The sequence below is a fragment of the Chelonia mydas genome, chromosome 1 (genome assembly GCF_015237465.2).
Source record: "Chelonia mydas isolate rCheMyd1 chromosome 1, rCheMyd1.pri.v2, whole genome shotgun sequence".
NCBI lineage: Eukaryota > Metazoa > Chordata > Testudines > Cheloniidae > Chelonia > Chelonia mydas.
Genome location: NC_057849.1, coordinates 56433061 through 56455033, shown reverse-complemented (window position 1 = coordinate 56455033; position 21973 = coordinate 56433061). Strand labels below are relative to the sequence as shown.

Here is a 21973-nt window from a genome sequence, read left to right as displayed (position 1 = left end):
TCTGCAGTACAGCAAGACAGTTACAGCTGCATTATACATTTGTGTTCTGTGGGCTATTGTACTTCATCCCTTACTTACCTCATCTTTGTGGGCAAGGATCTGCTTGGTCTTACTTCATGGATCTGCAGCTGTATTTGTAGAATTCTGTGATCCTCTCGTACTCCCCTCCCTGTACAATAATATGGTTTCAATGTACCAGCATTTTCTCTGGTAAGCAACTGAAAAATGCATATTTATTCCTGATGGCAATGTAATGTTCAGAGTTTTTCTCATTCTTGAGTTTCGTTCAAGAAGAAAACATGCTTCTTGATTGATGCTCATATTAGCCAGCTGCAGCTTATAGTAATAATAATAATAATAATTAATAGCACAAGGTTAAAACAGTGTACTCTGAATTTATTTAGGGTGGAGGGAGGCAGAGAAATGCAATCCAGTATCTTCAGTTTATATAGCTCTCTCATCTCTAAGGATTCCAAAGTACTTTATAGACTGTATTATAGGCAGGCCTGGACTGAATGAGTAATGGAAGGGTGGTCAGAACTTGGTTTTATGTCTCTTCTGAAAATCAGAATACAAGGAGCTGGAACAAGGGTTAAGGCCCTGATTCAGTTAAGCACAAGTTTAAATTTAAGCACAGGAGTAATCTCATCCCAGTTCAGCAGAGCACTTTGGCATGTGCTTAATTTTAAATACATGCTTAAGTCCCACTGAAGATACTTTTGTCTAAAAGTCCTGAGTCAAGAAAGTATCACTATTGAGGAAAGTCTGTAAGGATGTGCTTAACTTTAAGCACAGATGTGATGATTTGGGGAGATCTGTCTATTTACAGTTTATGAACTTAATTTGATATTGGAGACTCTCCATATGTATCTATGTCAGTCTGCAGATTCCATTTTGGAGGTGCGGCTTGTCTGCCTTCTCTGTTATCTTTTTCTTTCCATGTTGGACTGAAATTCCAAGGGGTGGTGATAATGGTGGATTGTTAAACCTTGCTAGTTTTCTATTCAAATACAAGCATACTTTGACAAAGATGGTGGCCAGACCAAGGAAACCGGTCCGCCTAGTAGGCTGGTAACTAAGCAACAGATCACCTCAGGGGGGATTTTGATCCCCTGATTAAGCTGATCAGGAGGTCACCTGACAAGAATGGAGATTAAAAAAAGGGGCTCCCACTGGCTATTTTAGAGGAGGGAGGGAGAAGAGATCTGAAGCAGAAGCCAAAAGTTGCTTGCAGGAGTGAGAAGACATCCCCTGCTTTTGAGGACAAGCCATGTGCAAGAGGGAAGGGGAAGAGGAAAGATCCTGGACTTCTTAAAAGACTCTGACCTAAGCCCAAAGAACACTGAAGAGTGGTGAGGAAACTGAGGCTGGGAAAGGCGTACAGGTATTTTGTTGTTTTGTCTAGATATGTATATTTCTTAAGCTGTCTAAAGTAAAGAGTAATTGTTTTAAAATCCTTTTTATAAAGCATCTGTGTTTTGTGCTTCCATTATCAGGTGACCCTGGAGAAGGAGACTGTAAACCAGAGTGTTCACAAGATTGGTGCTCTGAAAAAGGGTGTGCTTAAACTATTGGGGTATCTTGGGCGGGGGGTGGGAGGGGGTCAGCACTGGTCCTGGTGGCCTAAGGTAGCCAGACCATGAGGTCCTATTTCTGTGAAGGGGTAGCAGACAGAAACACAGAATTTCTGCCCAGGAAGTGTGCTACAGAGGCTGGAGTCAGAGACAGTGACTGGAGTCTGCGGAAACCCAGGGGAAGTGTAAAGCATATGGGTCCAGCACATTGAGACCCAACCACAGCGGCTCTGTGAGCGTCCAGCAGGGGAAGCTTTACCAGAGTTGTGACAATGTTGTAAAGTGATTTCCTGAATAGGAGTTGAAGTGATGGAATGCAGATTTGAGGGAGTTTTTAACTGAGTTCCAAAGTTCATTGAAGTCAGCGGGAATTTTTCCATGACTTCAGTGGTCTTTGGATCAGGTCTATAGTGCAGATTTCATTAGCTACCATTTTTCACCTGTTAATGTCATATATAGAATTCTACTTAATAAATGTCACCCTGAAATGAATTTTGGATATGTACACAGTAACCATACTGTTACTTCCTAATCTGTACCTATGATGGTCTTATTCTTCTCTTTATATTTATAAATTCAAAATAATTGCAGTATAATTGGCAGTGAATTAGGCAAACTATCTTGCAAATCCCTAGAATTCACATAAATTTTCAGGCATCATATGAGGTTTTCCCCCTAAACCTCAGGAGGCTTAATTAGATTCTGCAGTCAGTTCATTCTCACTGAAGTCAATGGGAGTCTTGCATGTGGAAAGCTGCAGGATAAAAAATTATGCCCAATGGGTGCATAGTCCTACAGAAGAAAAAGTCAGATCCTTAAGGTAGCATTTCTGCCTTCTGTAAATCAACATCTATCTATCTATTTATCTATCTGCATAGATAAAAATCATATTGTCTAGTGCAGTGGTTCTCAAACTTTTGTATTGGTGACCTCTTTCAAATAGCAAGCCTCTGAGTGCGACCCCCCTTATAAATTAAAACCACTTTTTTATATATTTAACACCATTATAAATGCTGGATGTAAAGCGGGGTTTGGGGTGGAGGCTGACAGCATGTGACCCCCTGAGGGGTCCCAACCTCCAGTTTGTGAACCCCTGGTCTAGTGTGAAATACATTGCACAGTATAAAACTGGCTTCTGAATTTATTTTACCAACTATACCAGAGGATATGTTTGGCATCATTATATTGTGCTGTGTTGCAGTTTTTGGATGATGTTTTCAGCACTTATTGTTTCTGCACCTGATCTATGCCCCTTTCTGTAACAGTCCCTTGATGCTCTCTGATATGATGTGGATGAGGAGGAGCATTATAAAACTTATGGCCAACGTTTTTAAATGTGAGTGCCTGGCATCAGCAACAAAGCTATCACATTTTAGGATTTTTCTTTCTAAATTCTCACTAACTAGTACATCTATAAATTTATTTTAGGAGGTGTTTAAACCTCAAAAAACCCGAAAATCAAAAACATTTGTTCCTGCTTCTGCTCCCATTAAAGTCAATGGGACCTGTGCAAGTGACTTTAATGGTAAGATAGGTCCTCTAATTGTGAAAGTGGCAAAGATGATACACATGAAAACCACAAGTAATTTTCTGTTTGGTCATATCCTATTGTATTTGCAAATGCACAAGCAGAGTACAGCGTGGTTTGTTCTTGAGTTAAACAACGCGGTGCCATTGTATTTTGGGCCTAATTCTGCAGTAGGCTACCACTGTACTATAGCCAGTAGTAGTTTTGTCAGATAACAGAATGCAGGCCTGAGGCATTCATTATCATACACAACTCATAAATATGGCAAGTTGTTAGTTCAAGGCCAATTTTTAAAAAGGTTTTAAAAGTAATGTAGCTCTTGGTTTTGATCTTACACTTCTCTGAGTGGTATGAGTATTGGAAGGGTTTCGTGAAGCAGTTTGCTCTCCATTTCTCTTGTGTTTCATGTGAGCAGTTTTGACAGGTTTCCTGGAAATACACATCATAACTACAGCAGCTACTGTACATGTTTTAATTTAAGGATCACTGAATGGTACTAGAAATTTGCCACCAAACTGTTGTAATCCCATATGTCATTTTCATATTGCATTAGTGAAAGTGAATGATAATCCACCACAAGATAAAATTACTCATAGAATTAAGCCTTTTTATGTTCATTTTAGAAGCATACCAGTCCAAAGAGGTTGAGATTTGTAAATGATTCATAAGCTGTAAAAAAAAAACAACAACAAACAAAACATTCTCATCCATTTGTTGCCTGAATCTAAGTTTGTTAAAAAATATTGCTCATTAGCTGTCAGTTATGCTTGTGTGTGTCTAGCATGAATCCTTTTGTCTTCAACTTTTTAGTACATGTGCAATATATAAAATGTCTGTTTATTCATACAGCAGGGACAGCACCTTTCCCTGACTTCTACTCATCTGTGGTTATGAACGATAGTGCGCATGGACTTGAACTCATTCTTTGGCCTTTCCACTGAGACTGTCAAAGAGGGTACCATCACCGGCTTAGGAACTAGAAATGGTACCGTACTACAAAGTAGAGCTAGTCAAAAATTTTCTGATGGAACAATGTTTAGTTGGAAAATGCTGATTCAACAGAACCAAAACATTCCATGAGAATGTGTCAGTTCCACTGAAACTTTTCACAGGCACCAAGCAGAGAGGCAGGCTGGCTGGCCTGTCTGGTTTCCTGTCAACCCACCTCCCTGCCAGCAAGCTGATGGATGGATGGGCTGCCAGGCTTCCTGGTTGCCCTCCTGGTGGGCTACTGGGCTCCCAGGCTCTCCAGGATAGCCAGTTTCCCACCTGGTGGACTGCCATGGAGCCAGATCCTGGGCATCCTGGGGAGTTGGGGAGCTGGCTACTGGGGTGTTGGGTAGCCTAGAGAGGCAGGTGCTCTTAAGGAACTGGGGAGCTACCTGAGAAGCAAGCTTTAAAAAGAAAATCCATCCCAGTTCTTCCAAAAGAGAATTTTTTCACAACTTTTCTCTTGGGAAAATTTGTTATCCTTTCATCCCAATTTACAAATATTTTATTCAAAAATTTTCATAGGCAGAAATTGCCTTTTCTGGCTAATGATACTACAAAAATCATATCCAGATTACTAACCCACAGAGTTCAGGTTGAGCTCTGAAATTTCCCAGTGTTTGAGTGTGGCTCTTCTGCACAGTGGCCTTTGGAGTTGGCTAAACATGCAGTGGAGAGTGTGCTGAACCTTCCAAAGGTGTTGTACAGCATATGTATGCCCCCTGCATGCTGGAGAGCTCTGGGAGGCATTGTCCTGTAATGTTCCTGGAGATGTGTGGCTCCACACTGCCCACAATGCACACCTGCCCCTTAAAACCATGTTCTATCCAAAATATATGTATATAAAAAAATAAATAATAGTTTACCTGCTGTCTATCATTCCTTAGCTCCTCCCCCTAAAATTTTATCAAGTTTTATCTGCAAGTTGAACAAATGCTTCATTTATGTGGAAATGTATTGGCTTCCACTTTCTTTAGACCACTGCATAACGCTAACAGAATCAGTTTAAAAGCTTCTTTTATTTCACACTATTCAGCTGGCAACAGGAGTAAAGATTTGTGTCTCTGTACTATATAGGGAAGGTTGGCAGGGATACAGCAGCAGTGATAACATTAGAGTTGGAACCATCATTGAGAGTTCCCTGAGTTTTTAGTATTTAAATAATAAAATATAATATTGTAGTAAGGGGGAGAGACGTTCAGCTGGTGCAAATCAGCCTAGCTCTGTTGAAGTAAATGGAGCTATTCTGATTGATACCACCTGAGGATGTGGCCCATAGAAGTTTTTATTCTCAACTCCAATTTTATAGTAACAAACTTGTTTTTGTTTTACAGCAGGAGAATAAATCTCTATGTAATCTGAGGCCAAATTTAATTAATAACAATGATGTCAATGGTATTATCCCAGAGATGAATTTGGCAATCTCTGTAAATCATATAAAAATGAAATATTTCTAAATTCTGCAATATGCAGGAAAACTAATAAAAATTGTAGGGCCTATAAATTTTAAAAATCATTATTATAGTGTACCACACATCTCACATCTCAGCAGCCAATGCTTTTAAAGGCTATAGTTACAAACTTATTGGCAGCAATAATAAGAAGGGGCATGGAAATATACAATAAAATATCACATAATTATTCCATACAACAAATATTAGGTAAAAAGAAGAGAAAATAAAACAACTTGGATGAGTTTTGAGCTCTTCATCCTTGTGCAGAGGGTCATTTCTGTCCCCTAAGAGACAAATGGTGCATAGGCTTTCTGCTGATCTTCACATGGGTGAATTTCACCCTACATGTATAGCACTAGTATGTAGACTAACCTTTGTATTTAAGGGCCAGCAGCAGCCTAAGCTCAACACTATAACTGACCTCCAGAAGATGCATGAGAACAGAGGCAGTGCTGTTACTTTGGGGCAGGGACTGTCTTTTTGTTGAGTTAGTACAGCACCTAGCACAATGGGGTTCCGATTCCTGATTGTGGCCCATCAAAACCACTGCAATAGAAATAAATAATAATACCTAGTTAAAGAAGTGTTTACTTGAGCTGGAGTGGAAGAGGCCTGTGCTTTTTGCAGAAGAAAGAAGCTGGCCAGAACATTTTTGTCAAAACAAAATTTGATGAAAATCAGAAAGAAGAAATGTTTTTTCACAGACATTTTTGCAATTTCTCCCTAGTGCCCTTGTCTAGCTCTATGAGATAATGACTCAAGTTCTATCCCAGTTTATTACAGTAAAGTTCTGGATGGCCACTGTGTGTGTGGCATGCTGATGACTGAAATCTCTGTGGCAATACATGGCCATCGTCTCAGTTTGGGTGGGACAGCCCTGAGTTTCTGATCTGTGTTTCCAGGCCCTCCTATGTGTCCAAGGTAGAAGGAAGTGAAATATATCAATATTGGTTGCGGTACTGGGGCTCACCACTAGGGGACTACACATCCTGAAGCTGTTGCACTTGTAGTGGCTGCGTCTCCTTCTTTCTTCCTGTCGCTGCCTGTTTGGGCTGTCTTTTTGAAGTAGAGCAGGCAGGCAGAGAGCAAGAGTGGAGAGGGAAACCAGCAGCGCTAGGGAGAGAAGGAAGCAGCCTGTGTGCTGGCCATCTCACCTGCTCATACATCTGCTGGCCCTACCTGATGGCAGCAACAGTTGTCAACTCCAGCAATTCTTTTCATGAGTCACAGGATTTCAGGTTGGGCTGCAGCTCCAGTCCCCTCTTTTGAATTTCAGCCCGGCCTGAGGGAAAACCTTGCTTATTGGCTGCCTGGCCCACTTGCTCACCTCCTGTTAGAAACTGAGAAGGGGATGGTTGAACCAGCAGTGCTTAGCCTTAGTGGTTGGAGCAGTGGCGGTCAAACCTAGTGTAGGGACCAGAGCCAGAGATCAGAGCAGGAATCTAGAACAAAGAGCAGTGTTGTAACAAGGCTGGAACAGAAGCAGGCACAGGCTGGGACTGGAACAGAAGCAGGAATGGGAGCAGGAGCAAGCAAAGGCTGCGGCTAGTGAAAGAGCAGGTGCAGTCTGTCAGAACCTCCAAGCAATGGAGAACACTCCTGATGAGGTAAACATATTGAGCAGACTGGAGTGGGTGCTCTCATTGAAGCCTATATCCCTGGCCTTGGGGTCACCTGGTTAGACCTTAGCCTGTGGATTGGCTGAATCCTGGTTGATTGACATGGAGTCCTTAGGTAATTAGGCTCAGAGATGACTCATTACATTACTCTTCTCCCTCTCCCCCCACCCCCCAAGATACTTACCAGGTGTCTTTGGACCAGGTTTATTGATGTGTGACCAATGGAATCTCCTAGTAGGTCAGGTCCATGTATATTTTCAGCCGGTTCCCAGGAATGATCAGCTGGACCATAACCCTCCCAATCATCAGGTACATGAGCTTTCCTCTGAGAATTTTGGAGTCTAAGAGCTGCTTCATCAGGTATTCCTCATGCCCCTGGACCATGAGAGGTGGAAGTGGCAGTTATACTTGACGGTGAGCTTTTCCAGCAAGGAGATGTGGAATTCTGGGTGCATTTTCATCACCCAAGGCAGTTGGAGTTCGAAGGCTACAGGGCTGATCTGATGGATGAAGTGGAATGGGCCAAGATATTGGTAATCCAACTTCCTTGAAGGCTGTGTAGAGTCCAAGGTGTTGTATTGAGAGCCATCCTTTAACTCCAACTGTGATTTGAGAGGTTGCCTGCCGACAAAGGTCAGCGTAATGCTTGTAATCTCTTTTGGCTGACTCTAGGTGGGTTTTCAGTTCTTCATGAATGTGGTGAAGGTGTTTTAATAGGTCAGAGGTTGCAGATACATAGGAGGCTTGTGGCATGGATGGGTGAAACCAAGGGTGGCAACTGTAGTTGGCATGAAAAGAACTCTGGAGGGTTGATCAGAATTATTGTATGTGAATTTGGCTAAGGAAAGGAGGGCAGCCCAGGGATGCTGATGATAGGTAATAAAACAATAGAGTATTGCTTCAGAATTTGGTTCATTCATTCAATCTATCCATCAGTCTGGGGGTGATAAACTGAGGAAGCACATTGTTCATCATCCAGGAGCTTGAACAACTCCTGCCAGAAGTGCAAAATGAACTGATCCTCAGCCAAATGTAATAGTAGATGGTAGGCCATGGAGTTTGAAGATAGAGTTGAAAAACAGTTGGGATGTTACCTCCACGGTAGGAATTTTAAGGCATAACATGGAAATGAGAAATTTTAATAAGTAGTTTGATAGCATTGCCAGGTGACCCTGAGCATCAGGAAGGTCAGCAATAAAGTCCATGGAAATGAATGACCAAGGCTGAGATAGAGTTGGCAGTGGTATCAGAACACCAAGGGGTTTGGTGTGGGGGGGTCCGGGGGTCTTCATCTGAGCACAGACATCACAGGAGTTGATGTTGGACTCAATGGACAAATGTCATTTTGGCCACCAAAAATATTGAAAGACCAGCTTCAGTGTTTTCCAGTGTTCAGAATGGCCAGCCAGGGGCTAGTTATGGCATAGTCAGAGTATTGCTAGACATGGTTCATCATCAGGGACATAGGTCCAGTTCTTAAACATGAGAATCCCATTCTTGACCAAGAATTTTGAGTCAGGAGTTAAGTCTGTACTAGTTGACATAAGGTTTACTGGAAATGGATGATGGGATAGGAGGGGCTTCACGAGAGAAAGCAGGTCATTGTTCACATTACATTGTGAAATGGCAGAGTTTTGGGACTGTGGCAGATTTGAGAGCCATATATTTCTTGTGCAGGTATCATCCTTGCAGGACAGCACATTGGATTTGCCATTCCAGGTACCTGGGCAATAAATCAGGGTGAAAGCCAACAAAGTAGTATGGCAAGAACCTGTGGTAATGGTATTCCTTCACTTTTGTGCGCTTTTGATCTCAGACACACTGTATGTGCAAGATCACGCTGCACGGAGGAAACCATTTAATACAGAAATGTGCTGGGGGGTGGGTCATACTGATTGTGGGCTGGTGCGGGTGTGGGATAAGTACACTGAAAAAATCAGGACTACGCCACTGGTGAAATCAAACCTGGAGATAAAAAGGGACTGACGGTGATCGAGAGCCATTGCAGTTTGCAGGTACTTCAGTTTCTTGAAGTCTGTATATACCTGGATGGGAAGCATGCACCTTTCAGGTGATAATACCATTCTTCAGAAGCAGCCTTGATGGCCAGTAGTTCTTTATCACAGATTTCATTGTTTTGTTCCACCGGCATCAATTTCAGGAATAAAATGTACAAGGGTGGAGCACATTTTGGGGCCCCTGTTGCTGTGACAATACTGCTCTGACCACATAATCGGTGGTGTCTGGTTCAAGAACGATGGGTTTGCCAAGTCCAGATGTACCAAGATGGGTGCCAATGTAAACGCTTCCTGTAATAGGTGAAAGATGGATTAGGCTTCCTGTGTCTAAGTAAATGTGGTGCTCTTCTGGAGCAGATGGTAATTGAGGTCACAACCTTTGAAAAGTACTTGATGAATCTTCAGCAAAAAATTGGGAAACCCCAGGAAGCACTGGACATCACAAACATTCCTTGGGGCTTCCGAGTCTACAACTTTGCATACTCTCTAGGGATCCATACCTGTTCCATCAGGGGCAATGCTGTAGACAGAAGGGTGGTTGAACTCACACTCCTTGAGTTTTCTATACAGGCCATTTGCTCTGAGGCGCTCAAGTACCAGATGGAAAAGGTTTGATTTTTCTGAGAAGATGAAGATGTCATCTAGGTAGATCACCACAAACTAAAATACCCTGAAAATGTAATTGATAAAGTGCTGGCATGTGTCTGGAGCTGTAGCAGAGTGTGGCAGGGCCCCTTGGCTTCTGCCTCTGCTAGGTTCACAGAGTCACTCGGAGACCCTGGGTTTAGTAACCACTGGTGCACTTTATTCTCAGGCTTGTTCCCACCACCGTTTCACCATTTACAAGTAACCCTTCACTGTCTACAGGAGGGAGAGGAAAGCTACTTCCCTGCTTCCATTCCCTGCCTTTATCCTTTTCTCCTGCTCTCCCCTAGCTTCCTTTGCCTGAGGCTTTTATGCAGCCCCACGCTAATTAGGTAGCAGCTGTCTCAGCTTCCCCAATTAGGGTCAGCCCACTCTAATTTGTTCCCCTAATGAGGAGCGGGTGTGACAGAGGGCTGAATCTGCAACCGTTTGCCCAGCACCCTGTCACAGGGGCTTTAGAGAGATTGAAAGGCATAACCAGGTATTCATAATGGCCATAATGGGTATGAAATGTTGTTTTCCATTCATTGCCCTTCCAGATATGGACTAAGTTGTAAATGCCATGGAAAATACCTTGTCAGAACCAATCCTTTCCAACAGGTTGTTGAACAAAGGCAAAAGAGACTTGTTCTTGATGATGATTTTGTTCAAGCACAATTGTCCACACAAAGGTGCAAAGAGACATCCTTTCCCCCCGCCCCCCACAAACAAAATTGGGCCCCCATTGGGAGACATGGATGGACGGATGATTTCTTTGCAGGTTTCTCATCAAGGTATTCTTGTATGGCTCTGAGTTCTGTTTCTGATAAGGCAGGGGTGGGCAAACCTTTTGGCCTGAGGGCCATATCTGGGAATAGAAATTGTATGGAGGGCCATGAATGCTCCCAAAATTGGGGTTGGGGTGCAGAAGGGGGTGAAGGCTCTGGTTGGGGGTGCAGGCTCCGGGGTGGGGCGAGAAATGGGGAGTTCAGGGTGCGGGAAGGGGCTTCAGGCTCAGGTGGGGAGTGGGGTGCGGGGGGGGGAGAGATGAGGGCTCCGGCTCGGGGTGCGGGCTCTGGGGTGGGGCTGAGGATGAGGAGTTTGGGGTTGGGATCGAGGGGTTCGGAGGGCGGGAGGGGGATCAGGGTTGGGGCAGGGGGTTGGGGCCTAGGGAGAAGCTCAGGGGTGCAGCCTCCTGGTGGCACTTGCCTCAAGTGGCTCCTGGAAGCAGTGGCATGTCCCTTCTCCAGCTCCTATGCAGAGGCGCGGCCAGGTGGGTCTGCATGCTGCCCCGTCCACAGGCATCGTCCCTGCAACTCCCATGGGAGCGCTGGAGGGTGCCATTGGAGTGGAGCCATTGGAGTGCATAGGAGCCAGAGGGGGGCCATGCAGCTGCTTCTGGGAGCCGCGTGGAGTGGCTCCCAACCCTGCTCTGCGGCTGGAGTGGGACACCTCAGGAGCCAACACCTTTCTCACAGCAGCGCAGCACAGTTCTGTTTGCTCCTCCTCCGAGCAAGGGGGGGCTCTTCTGCTCCTTCTCCCCTCCTCTCCCTGCAATGCCTGGTCTGAGCAGGGGGAGAGAAGGGATGAAAAACTCCTGAAGCTAGAGAGGAGCAGAGATGAGCTGCTGGCTGATGTGACTGAACAAATGTGGGGTGTGGGGGCAGATGGGAAAGTGGGGGACAGGATTGATTTGGGTGTTCAGGGGCAGAATTACAGGGATGGGCAGAAGTGGGGAGTGAAAGCTCCTACAGCACAGGCCAAATCACCTTACTCAATAAATTTAGAAGAGTTGGCAACACTAATAGACACAGACCCCACTACTGGATAGATAGAGAGACACACACACCACTACTAGACAGAGACCGCCTCCCTCACTAATAGATACACACGCACACACTGAGTCAATTCAATTTAATTCAAAAATTAAAAGATGGATCAAAAATCCCAGTATAACCTTTAAAAAAAATCCCTCATGATTTTGGGCCTCTCTCATGGTCTTGGGGGGTCCAACATATTATTTTTGAACCTTTGGGAGTGGCAATACTCAGCAACTTCAGCCCACTAGGGAAAGAATAAGAGAGAGGAAGCACTGGGGAAAAGAGGAGAGAGGGTGGGAAACACCACAGAGTGGGAAAGGAAAACCCTGTCTGGCATGAGGGCCTGCAGCTGCGCCTGCCCACTCATCAGGCAGTCAATAAGCACAGGTGGGCTAGAGCAGAACCACCTGACTGGCTAAGGAAGGCAGGTGGCTTGTTCTTAAGCCCAGCAGCTGCAGAGGATCAGTAGCTGAATGATGCACATGCTCATGGATCCTTTGCCTGCTTGTGCTGGCTTCATTTCAAGCACTGCTCTTGTCTAGACCCTGTCCTGCACACAGTCTTGTTCCAGTCCTGTCCCAGCCTTGCTCCTGCCTGGGAACCAGCCCTGCTCCTGCCTCCTTGATTTCAGGTAACCTAGTTCTGATTCCTGGTTCTGACTCTGTCTTGACCCTTGGTTCTGGCATTCTAACTCTGACTACAGTTCTGACCCTCAGCCCTGGTTCCTGTTTCGGAATCTGCTTTGGCATTTAGACTCTGACCACTAGGCCTGACTCCTGCTCTGACCACTAGACCTGACTGCCTATGACCCAGTCTCCTGACATATGAAGAACGTAAATCATATTAGAAAAGTGAGACACAACTCCTGTTGAAACTGCAGGAATAATTCTCCCTCATTCCTCTAGGTGATGCATCCGCATCACTTCTGACTCGTCTGGGTCCAGCTTTGGACAATCTGCTTTCTGATCCAACCCTCAGTGAGGAATCCAGCAGTCATAGGAATAGCTGTATCCTGGTTTGAGAAAAGAAGAGTTGAGTGAGTTGGATAGAGCTGAGTGTCACCCCCATGCTGCTGATGCAGCATCCCATAATGCTTAACAAATCTTCCATGGTGGCTTCTCATACATACTGGCTGTGGCAGGTGACAAGACCCCCCTCCCCCCCCCTCCAGCACCCTGCTTCTGAATGCTTTTAGGGAGGAAGAGAAATTATTCAGAGCCACCATCTGGAATCTAAGGCTCCCCAACTACTCTACAAGGCACCACAAAGAAGTCTACAAGGCATTTAAAGACAGAGGAGATAGATGTCTTAAAAATATCTCAGACAGAGATCAAAACTTTGTGGTCAATTGTATCAAAGGCTGCCAAGAGGTATAATGAAATTAGCGGAGACACCTTTTCAGCATCTATCAGGAGCAGATCATCAGAAGATGATATCCAAACTATCTCTAGGCCATAAACAGATCAAAAACCTGCCGGAAAAGGATCAAGAAAATGTATAGATTCCAGATGTGACTGGATCTGCTTCATCAGCACCTTCTTGGCAACCTCCCCTAAAAAGGGAAGGGTGATAATTCACAAAATGGCTAATGGCAAGAGATTTTTTTTCTTGAGCAGGGGCCTAATCGCTGCCTCTTTAAAGACAGTTGGAATCTTGTCCTCCTGAAGGACAGCAGTTAAAAAAAAAAAAAAAAAAAAAAAAAAAAAATCTTTCAGTAGAAGGCCCAGGCAACACAGGCAAGGTTCCACTGCATGGGTAAAACTCTACCAAAGAAGGGAGGACATTTGGCACCTCCATCTCTGACAGTAACTCCAGATAAACTACCCAGAGCAGTCTATTTAATTTAAACAGCATATTAATTACTGTAATTTTATATTTATTAAACGCACCCCCATTAATATGTCTGAGTACATGTACCGAAACAATAAACACACAGGTCCAGATTCTCAGCTGGTGTACAGCCACTTAGCTCCACTGATTTCCAATCAGGCAAGAGCTGCTACTTTATCTAAAATACTGTAACACTAACTGCAAAATATTGCAGTACATATTGGACAGATATATGGTATATTTTGGTTACATGCAAGCTGTGATTGCAGTAGAGATAGAATGTGATTAAAGACAAATATCTGGCCTGATACTGCATTCCCTGAATATCCCAGATTTCTACTGGCTTCAGCACATGGACTTCAGCAGGAGGTTTGGGTGCCCAAATAATGCTGAATAGGGTACATTATATTGTCTTTCCTGGTCTCACGTGTGTTGAGTAGAATGGTATAAAAGTTGTTGGTGGTTTCCCTTTCCAGGAGATGATCTGAATGTTGTGGTTTGGTGTGGGGTTCCCCCCCCTTTGGTTTTTGAGATCACCAAGTTGTCAAACAAATCCAAAATTTCAACATGAAACACAGCTAAAATTGCCAAGTATCATTGAAACAATACAATACTGCGAATTCTGGCTTTACATCTGATCATGCAGAAACCAGTCCAGCTTTGTTCAAAAGGTCCGAACTTTAAACATCTTGAGGAAGATGGTCTGAATTTCAAGTTTGTTATTGGAACCAAGCAACTTTGTGTAGTTCTGAGTTTCACTGAGAACACTATGCACAGTTGACAAGGAGCCTGATCCTGTGAGGTGCTGAGGGCACTTGAGACCTTCCAGGTGGTGCTCAGCCCCTAACAGGATTGGGTACATGTGGCTGAAACTCCAGGCTGGAAAGCGAATATCCATCTTTTATATAAACCCTGATTCAGCAAGGCACTTAAGCATGTGCTTTTTGAATTGGACTGCCATAGCTAACCAGATGGTGGTCAAAAAAACTTGTAAGCAGAAACACATACACGGCCATAGTTGTGATTTAAACACTGACCATATTTGCGAGAAGTATGGATAAGGAAATGCTTTTTAGAGCCAGATCTCCACACAAGCCTGTATCTGCCAAAATAAACTGTGCTACCCTTACAGTGTATGGAAATATACCAGTTTTCATGTAGTTTACATTTATATAACAAAATCCAAAACTGAGTCAATGGAAATCACACCTCTAAGTATGCAATCTGTTTCTGGAGGCCAGAAACAAAGCATGATGCTTCCTGGTGTGCTTTAGAGAGAACATGAGAACAGCCATACTGGGTCAGACCAAAGGTCCATCTAGCTCAGTATCCTGTCTTCCAACAGTGGCCAGTGCCAAGTGTCCCAGAGAGGATAAACAGAACAGGTAATCATCAAATGATCCATCCTCTATCACCCATTCCCAGCTTCTGGTAAACAGAGGCTAGGGACACCATCCCTGCCCGTCCTGGCTAATAGCCATTGATGGACCTACTCTCCATGAAATTATCTAGTTCTTTTTTGAACCCTGTTATAGTCTTGGCCTTCACAACATCCTCTGGCAAAGAGTTCCACAGGTTGACTGTGCGTTGTCTGAAGAAATACTTACTTTTGTTTGCATTTTTTTTTTTAAACCTGCTGCCTATTTCAGTTGGTGACCCCTAGCTCTTGTGCTGTGAGAACACCACACCAATCATGATTTTATAGACCTCTATCATATCCCCCCTTAGTCATCTCTTTTCCAAACTGAAAAGTGCTAGTGTTATTATTCTCTCCTCCTATGGAAACTGTTCCATACCCCAGTCATTTTAGTGCCCTTTTCTGAATCTTTTCCAATTCTAATAGACCTTTTTTGAGATGAGGTGACCACATCTGTATGCAATATTCAAGATGTGGGCGTACTGTGGATTTATATAGAGGCAGTATCATATTTCTATCTTATTATCTATCCCTTTCATGATAATTCCAAATGTTCTGTTTGTGGTGTGTGTTTGTGTGTTTTTGACTGCTGCTGCACATTGAGTGGATGTTTTAGAGAACTGTCCACAATGATTCCAAGGTCTTTCTTGAGTGGTAACAGCTAATTTAGACCCCATCATTTTATATGTATAGTTGGGATTATGTTTTCCAATGTGCATTACTTTGCATTTATCAACACTAATTTCATCTGCCCTTTTGTTACCCAGTCACCCAGTTTTGTGAGATCTCTTTATAGTTTTTCGCAGTCTGCTTTGGACTTAACTATCTTGAGTAAATCTTGCCACCTCACTGTTAACCTGTTTTTCCAGATCATTTATGGCTATGTTGAATAGTATAGGTCCCAGTACAGACCCCTCGGGGACACCGCTATTTACCTCTCTCCATTCTGAAAACTGACCATTTATACCTACCCTTTGTTTCCTATCTTTTAACCAGTTGCCAATCCATGAGAGGACCTTCCTTCTTATCCCATGACAGCTTACTATGCTTAAGAGCCTTTGGTGAGGGACTTTGTCAAAGGCTTTCTGAAAATCTAAGTACACTATATCCACTGTATCCCCCTTGTCCACATGCTTGTTGATGCCCCTCTAAGAATTCTAATAGATTAGTGAGGCATGATTTCCCTTTACAAAAACCATGTTGACTCTTTTCCCAACAAATTATGTTAATCTGTGTCTGACAATTCTGTTCTTTGCTATAGTTACAACCAGTTATAGACTGCTACTGAAATCAGGCTTACTGGCTGTAATTGCCGGGATCACCTCTAGAGCGCTTTTTTTAAAAACTGACATCACATTAGCTATCCTCCAGTCATTTTGGTACAGAAGCTGGTTTAAATGATAGGTTACAAACCACAGTTAGTTGTAGACCTCTCACTAGCAGTACTTGCTACATCCTTGGAAAAAGCATAGCTTGTGCTCCCCCCGCTGCATGCTGGCACACAGAGGGGCAGGACCATGGACACACATCTCTGCCCAAACATACATCCACTTGGGTGTTGAGCCCTGATGGTAGTAGCACTAGCAGGGAGTCCAAGGAGCTTGGCTGCTTTCTGTGTAGGTGCATAGGGTAAAAAGGGGGTTTCTGCTCTCTCTCTCTTTGTGTTGAAATATATATATAAAATTACAAACATCTCTTTAAATCTTAAGAGATTTCCTGGTCATGCTTGCAGACAGGGGTTTTGAGGGAAGCATGTGATCTTGGTTCTGCCTCCTTAACAGTCTGCAAAAGAACCAGTCAGGAGTAAGGTAGGCTGAGTTGTGCCTCTCTGCCTTAGGAAGCAGCCTGCTGTGTGTCTCACTACATTTGGTGGTTGTGTTAGATTTCTGCAGTCTAAGAAATGTTATGTTGCAACCTTTCAGGAACAGAGTTTATTTTGTTTCTAGCTCCATGTATATGCTGTGACCATAATACTTCAATCTGCCACACTCATGCTGGAGCAGCTATAGTTTGGCCCCTAATATTGCTCATCTCTAGCCTCATGGTGTTTTTGGAACACTGTTTGTGTTAATAGGCTGGTAGTTATAGGGTGAGTGGGTGGTAAATCAGATTAGATAACAATATTATTCATACAGCAATTTCTTTATGCTGTAAAATGCACAGTTTCTGAATGTTTATTGTCAGCAGTACTTTACCTGCTGGGGCACAGGAGATTTTCCTGAATCTTTTACTGGCAAGAGAATATTTTTGGTTAGCTGTAGTTGACCTTCTAAAATCTCTGCAGTTCATTCATGCTTCTCCCACCAGCAGGTGTCCTTCTGGAAAAAGGAAAATATTGTAAATCCCAGAACTGAAGCATTTGGCTGTGACAAAGAAGAATGAAATGTTTGCTTAAAATATAGCTAGGATAGGTTGGCCTGTATTAAATAAACTGCATCTCACGGTGGAATAATTTCTAAGAATCATTGTATCGTCTGTGGAATAATTCCACACAGTTGAGAGGGTGTAGATCAAAGAAGCAAACCAAACTCCTGGTTAAAGCTGTCTCCCTCATGTGTGTGGTGGCTTTTTGTTCTATCTTCACCACTTTCACTCACACTCACACCTATTCTATTTAGAATTATAAAAATGGTGATCTCTGTCAATCTTTATTAAAGGTTTAGTGCTTTAGTTCTCTTAAATAATATATAGGGCTTGTCTACACAGGGACATCCAGGTTAGTTAATCTGAATTAACTAACAGTGTGAATCTGAAGTAGATTAGTTAAACTGTATTAAATCTCTGTGTAGATGCTGTTCTGAATTAGTGGCCTTAATTTGGTTTACTTTTTAATTCACTTTGAAAGTGAATTAAACTAAACTGAAATAAGGGCACTTTAATTCTGAATTAGGATGTTCACACAGGCCTTTAATGCAGTTTAACTAATCCACTTCAGACACATGCCTTTAGTTAATTTGGATTAATTTTTGTGGATGTCCCCAGGTAGATGAACCCATGGAGTCAGTGGGACAAATTCTGATCTCAGTTACACCAATGTAAATCTGAAGTTGCTTCACTGAAGAAACTGAAATCAACAGGATTACATGGGATTTACTCCTATGTAACTGAAAACAGGATTTAGCCTTATGTTTTCAGAAATGGACTGTGTAGCAAGAACAGGAGTGTTAAAAATCATATAATCCTTCTAATAGTTATTATGGCATATATATATATATAGCCCCTCAAAGTGCATGTGATTAGTTGCAGCCTCTATAATATCTAAAAGTTGTTTTGCTTTCTGTTAATCATGGCAAGAAAGATTACTGCTGGGTTACAAGAAAAGGATACACTTACTACAATAATAAGGGACTCACTTTCTCAGGCAAATCTCTCACTGAGGTCAAATGGGAGTTTACGCGTGAGTGAGCACAGCAGGACAGGGACCTAAATTTGGCTGCAAGGAGAGCAGAAATTCATTAAAATGTCAAGTTAATTTTAGTTTTAAACTTAATTAAAATGAAATAATATAGAGTACACTAAAAATGTAATGGTACTATGTTCAGCCATCTTCACTTCTCTTTTAATGAGTTAATATGAATGTTGCATCCCCCCCATGCTCATGAACTGCGCATCATTGTCTATGCACACTGAATGAGGTCAGGCCCTATGGGAATAATAGCATGTAATTGAAAACTGTACACTAATGCAGAGGGAGGCAGAGTCATGGTTGTTTGTGGAGCCTTAACTTTGGCATTTCATGACTTTGGAATGCTTAACTTTGTAACCGTAATGGTCTCTTAACATATTGTAAGGCATATGTGTATATGGTTGTACTTCAAGTGATTGTGTAAATCCATTACACTGTGTGTGTGCATGACTTGTGCTCTGGTGCTGGAGAGTCTTCCCTAGCTGTACGTGTAGGGGTGTTCTTTGTATGCCAAGCTGAGCGTATAAAGGGATGGAACCACTTGCCTATTCTTCAGTTCCTTTTTATTGTCCATGATCGGTGGTTGAAGCATGCTGTCTGTTCATTCCTTCAGTGAACATTCTGTTCTAGTTCTTGTTGTTAGTTAGCTAGTGGTTCGTGGATTTGCATCTCTTCTTTGTTTTTTTTTTTGACTGTCCACAGTTAGTAGTCAGTTAACTCCAGGCTCTGTCCAGTACCAAGGGAACCTATGCCAAAGTCCCTTGGCTTCAAACCCTGTTCTGGGAGTCATCAAACTGATGCCTGTGAGCAACTCTCACTGCCTGAAGTGCTTGGGTGAGGCTCATGTCGGGGACAGGTGTCCAATTTGTCCTGGCTTCAAGGCCAGAATTAAGAAGCAGAGAAAAGAACATCTAAGGAAATCCTCATGGAGGCTGTTCTTGGTCGGGCATCAGTATCACCTTGGTCAGCTAGATGAAGCTCCTCTCCATCCAGGAGTGCCCCCTTGGTCTTACGTGGGGATAGAGACAGAAGGAGAGTTCTTTCACCAGGACAGTCCTCCAAAGAAGAACAAGCGCTTGGACCACTCTTGGCCTCCAAAGCCAAAGATGAGGACTTCCACATCATCAAGTCTTTGGTGCAGAGACTAGCCACCCTCGTACCAAAGCTAGAGCCATGGCCTTCAGCCTGTCACTCTTTAGTTCCCTCATCCTAGTGGCTCAAACAGGCCAGAGCCCTTGACACTGGTTTCCATGCCGGAATCATCAAGGCTGGCTACTTTCTTGGTGCAGACGCTGGAGCTATTACCTCTGCTCACAGCTGGGCAAAAGCTCATTTTGGTACCTACCATCCAAGAGGCATATGTTGCTGGAAGGGCTCCGCTGAGCCTCTTGCTGTCACTCTCGCTGATTTTATGCAGGCTGACAGTGCCTTGCCTGCCTCGTTACCCAGGGTGCTGATGTTGGCTGCTATGGCAGGACTCGCTACAGTGCCAGTGACTTCAGGTCTGGTACTGCTTCCAACAATTTTTGATGCCAGTTCTGAGACCAATGGTAATTTCTCTGCTGCAGTGTATGGTACTGACAGATAGGAAGCTCCTGATACCACAGGTTCATTGCAGATCTCTGTCCCCGATCTCCAGTAACGCCACCTGGTAGCACTCCACACTGGCCTTTGGAGGACTTGTACTCCTCCCAAAGAGGTTGAAATGGGTTCCTGTATATCCCACTTCAGGGACTCCTCTCATAGGAGTCATCCTGACAAGACTAGATTGAGACCAGAGTGCCTGGCTTAGACACAGTTGGCCTCCAGTACCATACCAGCCCCATCATTGGTCCTACTGCATACCATTGGGGATGCCTCTGGAGTTTAGATCCTTGTCTCTGCTGGACTAGTTGGTCCCTGAGAAGGGAAGTCCCCCTGCCAAGTACTGAAAGATTATCTGAAGTTTGTACTGGACAACTGCTACACTGTGAAAACATCCCAGAGGGGGAGAGTTTCTCCAGGTGGTACTGAGCTTCTGTGGGCCATCAAGAATTGGCATCACCTACTATATGCTTCAAACGGTCTTCTGACTTCAATAGTCCAAGAGAAGCTTTAGGAGGGTATTAACTTGCCTCCTCATCAGATGAGGTCCTGGTACTAGATGATTTTTAAATTCTACAAGGAGTTCCTGGAAAGGATGGCTAAATCTCTGAAGAGACAGACAGATCTTCTGGAGAAAAATCCCCACAAATTCAGACACTTCACACCTGGCTACATCAGGTTAGGTTGCTCTTCCTATAACAAAGCAGTTATGCAGCCTATAAAAGTTTTACAGGGAAACTCTGTCATCCCTCAGGTCAGTGGAAAAGCACATGGAATGCAAGTACCAAGTCTTACCAGCACGCCACACCAGGCTCCCTGGCAGTGAGGAAAGATACCACCAAGGTAGAGCAATGTGACTCTCAAGGACAAAGATGCAAAAAATTTGGACCTTTTTGGCAGAAAAAATTATTCCAACTGCACATAATAAATCATGAGGCCCTTTTGGCCCATTATGATTATTCTAATTGGGATGGGTTGGCCAAATTCATTAACAAACTGCCAGAGGACTCCAAGGGTGAGTTCTAGTCTCTCCTGGTGGAAGATTGACAGGTTGCAATGTCTGCTCTATAGGTTTCCTTGAATGCAGCAGATACAGCTGCCAGGGTCATGGCAACAGTAGTAACCATGCTCTGATCATCATGGATCCAGATGTTTGGGATTCTTGTAGAAGTACCACAGACCACTGCAGATATCCCCTTTGAGGGTTGTTCCTTATCTTCCTCTGACAGATGAAGCTCTGCATACACTGAAATATTCAAGGGGTGTGCTGAAATACCTGGGTCTGTGTAAACAGCCCCAAAAAGAACAAAGTTTTCCCCTCAGTGGGTGCTAAGCATGGTGGAATCAGGATATACCCTGCAGTTCCTGTCCCCCTTCCGAGACCCCTCTGACGAGTCTGTACTAAAGCAAGAAATGCAGACTACATTCTCTGGGAGCCAAAAGTGCTCCCTCAGTTTTGGATTGGGGTTCCACTCCCACTTCTTCCTAATACCCAAAGTAAGAGTGGGTCTCAGGCCCATTTTGGATCTTCAGAACTTGAACAAGTACATCAAGAAGCTACAGTTCCATCTGGTTTCCCTTGCAACTATTATCCTTTCGCTAGATCTGGGAGATCGGTATGCTACCCTCAACTTCAGAGATGCATCTTACCATGTGAAAATCGCCTTTGGCCATAGCAGTTTCTAAGGTTTGTAGTGGGAGGAAACCACTTCCAGCTGGCAGTTCTTCCCTTCAGCCTGTCATTTGCACTGAGGGTTTTCACCAAAGGCATGGCAATGGTAGCAGCCTCTCCCTGCCATTGGGATGTCCAGATCCATCCACCCACCCACCCAAATTGCTGGTGTGGGGTTGCTCGCATCAGCAGGTAGAGAGAAGTGTCCATCAAATGTTCCACCTATTTTTATGCTTTGTTCACTTCCAGACCTAAGAGAAATTGATCCTCACATCCCTCCAGAGAATAGAATTTATCATGACAGTTCTGGACTCAACCCTAGTCAGAGCTTTCCCTGCTGCTGCTGAGGTTTCTAGCTTTATGGGATCTCAGTGCATCCTTCAAGGTATATCCCTGAACCTCAGTGAGAAATTGCCTCCGGCTCCTGGGGCATATGG

General features: G+C 43.7%; 2 long non-coding RNA genes across 4 annotated transcripts in view; both read left to right on the top strand.

Annotated features, from left to right (window-relative positions):
* Positions 1 to 1591, top strand: part of LOC114022500 — a 67645-nt gene extending 66054 nt beyond the window's left edge. The window contains exon 7 of the long non-coding RNA XR_006286719.1: positions 1497 to 1591. This is a non-coding gene — a long non-coding RNA (uncharacterized LOC114022500). The remainder of the gene's footprint in view (positions 1 to 1496) is intronic.
* A 10433-nt stretch (positions 1592 to 12024) lies between these two features.
* The window catches only part of LOC122463382, an 80032-nt gene continuing 70083 nt past the window's right edge, over positions 12025 to 21973 (top strand). For 2 of the 3 annotated variants that reach the window (XR_006286671.1, XR_006286672.1), the window contains exon 1: positions 12025 to 12258. This is a non-coding gene — a long non-coding RNA (uncharacterized LOC122463382). The remainder of the gene's footprint in view (positions 12259 to 21973) is intronic. The other variant, XR_006286669.1, reaches the window with a different exon arrangement.